The sequence below is a fragment of the Hypanus sabinus genome, unplaced genomic scaffold, assembly GCF_030144855.1.
Source record: "Hypanus sabinus isolate sHypSab1 unplaced genomic scaffold, sHypSab1.hap1 scaffold_105, whole genome shotgun sequence".
Taxonomy (NCBI): domain Eukaryota; kingdom Metazoa; phylum Chordata; class Chondrichthyes; order Myliobatiformes; family Dasyatidae; genus Hypanus; species Hypanus sabinus.
In genome coordinates, this window is record NW_026779103.1 from 1056903 (window position 1) to 1059837 (window position 2935).

A 2935-nucleotide genomic window follows, 5' to 3' on the forward strand; every position below is an offset into this window, starting at 1 on the left:
AACACATACATCTGTCAGCTGATCTATCGCATTGCCTAACAGGAGATCCAACACTGCCCCATCTCTAGTCGTTACTTCTATGTATTGTTGCAAAAAACTATCCTGCACACATTTCATAAATATGTAGAATTTGTTTGTATCGCTGTTCAGTGGCGTTTTGATTTCAGCTCTCACTCTATAACTCGGTGCTTCGCGTAGAAACGTAACCAGCAGATTAAGCAGCAACAGAGTGATTATTATCTTTGTGCTCCTCATGACTATTCATACGTAAAGCATCAGATTATATTCCGCTGTGGTAGGTGAAGAGCTGAAACTCAAAACTAAGAATATCAAAGTAGTTTTATGAAATAATTAAGCAGATGACTCGAGATGCGGCAATCAACATGCAAAAGCAGACAAAATGTGAGTCTGTAGAAGGTTGTAAAAGTTTAAATGCCGAATCTGGGGAAACTTATATGAATATACTTGCAATAAAACCTTGCAATATGTGGTTTGGAATCGTTGCTCTAATCGCTTCTTAACTTATTTTCTATTCGGAATGAGGTCGGGAGCCACAACTGCAAATTCCCCTTGGTACATTCTCTGTCACTTGCTTAGCTTTTTGTTCCCTGTATAAAGGGCCTCGGCTGAATCTAAAATGCGTGCTGTACGTCAGGGATTCTCATGCATGTGCACGTATCAATGATATCTTTGTCACGTGATATTCTAATGGATTGTGACGTCAACAGGTTTTCTTTGTTGCGTGTGGGGTGTGATTGGGGGCATCCCAATCCCTTCACAAACACGTAATAAGGATGGATGGAATTCATGACTATGTGTGGGTTTCAGGCACCTGCAGGATCGCTACCTAATGCCTTTCGTTACCCATGTGCTATATTATGTCTCTTCTTTTCCTGCGTTTACACAAACTCTTTGGGAATATGTTACTGTGCAATTTACAATTTTTACAAGTTTTTTTTACAATTTCGTGAGCAAGGGATGGAAGTATTTTTTCTTTGCCTGTGTGACCGCTGTAGCTTTTCCGCACATGGTCGTTTTACTGAGGACCAGAAGAGAACATCATGAGTATTTTCCCGAATTCTTCTGAAATTGAAACTCGAGCAAGTATTGTGTTTCAGCCACGTGTTCTTCCACATTCGAACAAAGAACCGGCCATAAAGAGCCCAGACGAATCCTAAAGATGGGGCTCAGTCAGAAACATTAATTGCTTAATCACCTCTAACATTTTACGTGAGTTTCTCTAAATCTCCGTTATGCATGAAGTCTCTTATATTGGAGATAGAATCGGCATTATAATTGTATATTTATTTTTAGCATGCTGTAAGCAATCATTTCTCACTGAGAGTGGCCACTTCAAGCGCATGGGTTGCGGCTTTCTCCGTCCGGGTGTTATTCTCTGACTCCGGGATGAACTAAATGCCTATCACACTATACCTGTACTTAAATAGCACTGTTAGCCTCTTACCAGGGAACTGACCCGGCAGTACAGAAGTCTTTGCAGAACACAAACACCTTGCTAGGATGTAATTGATACCCCAGCCTATAAGTTCTTCCTATAAAGGATAATCCCTTTTCATCTTCATTTTGCTTGGGTTTTGAGAAGTCAGGGTGATATTTATAAAAATGGAGGTTTGAATTGAGCAGAAAATATGTTGAATTTTTTCAATTGTCTCCCACTCGTGAACAACATACACTTTAACTAACATCTGCTTTTAATTGAATTGCATTATCAATGCATTCTCTGAGAGGCAGATCGTCAGAAACAGCCCAGGCACATTAGCAAAAAGAAAAACTGAAATCAGAGCAATAGCGAGAGTTTCGAAACTGGTTTTGAAGTGCTCTGCATGCTGGCGAAGATCAGTCATTTCTTAAACGAATACCAAGGCAGACGTGCGACGCCTATTGACACACCGCCCGTGCAGTCTTCTTCTGTACTGCCTGCCTCTCTCTTCCATTCGTAATCACTGAAGAAAGTGGGGAGCTGATATATAAGAGGGGATGCAGAATATGTAATGACGTCAAATGGAATTTAAAATAAAGGTCAGCAGTCATTTCTGAAATGCATGGCAAACTTAGCTGACTTAGCATCACGGGATTCCATTGTTCCTCATTGATCGTTAGAGGCAGAAAGTGAATCAGAGACAATATTGCTCAGCAATATGGCAGCATCTCCATCGCCTGATCATAGCGGTAGCGGGCTTAGTAACCAAACATTCCTCTTTGTCATTGCTTTTCATTGCCAGGTCCGGTCCGTTAACCACTTATTTCAGTTAATTTCCTTTTTCCCCGTGTTCGACTGGGCTCCTTGATTAGGGTACCTGATTCGAACTGGCAGCATAAAAAAAAACTCCAGCTTACAGCTACTCGCTGCCGGTTCATCAACTCAGCCAGGGCGGCGATGATGTTCCGTGCTGCCAAGAATAAGTGACTGTCTTCAGGAGCTTCTCTGTGTCAAGATTTGCATTGCCTGTTGTTTGTTTTTGTGGTCTCGTGTCCAACTGTGTGTTGCCGGCCGTTTTGCCGCTGCTCCGAGCCGGGATGAGAGTGCTCTGTTGTTGTTGTTGTTTTTTATTGAAGGCTTCGTGTTCGAGTCTAAGTCAAGGCCTCGCGCCCCAGTCCAAGTCAAGGCCTCGGTTCCCAGTCCAATTCAAGGCCTCGGGTCCCAATCTCAGTCAAGGCCTCGCGTCCCCGTCCAAGTCAAAGCCTCGAGTCCCAGCCCAAGTCAAGGCCTCGCGTCCCAGTCTCAGTCAAGGCCTCGAGTCCCAGTCTCAGTCAAGGCCTCGAGTCCCAGTCTCAGTCAAGTCCTCGAGTCCCAGTCTCAGTCAAGGCCTCGAGTCCCAGTCTCAGTCAAGGCCTCGAGTCCCCGTCCAAGTCAAGGCCTCGAGTCCCAGTCTCAGTCAAGGCTCCACGTCCCAGTCCAAGTCAAGGCCTCGAG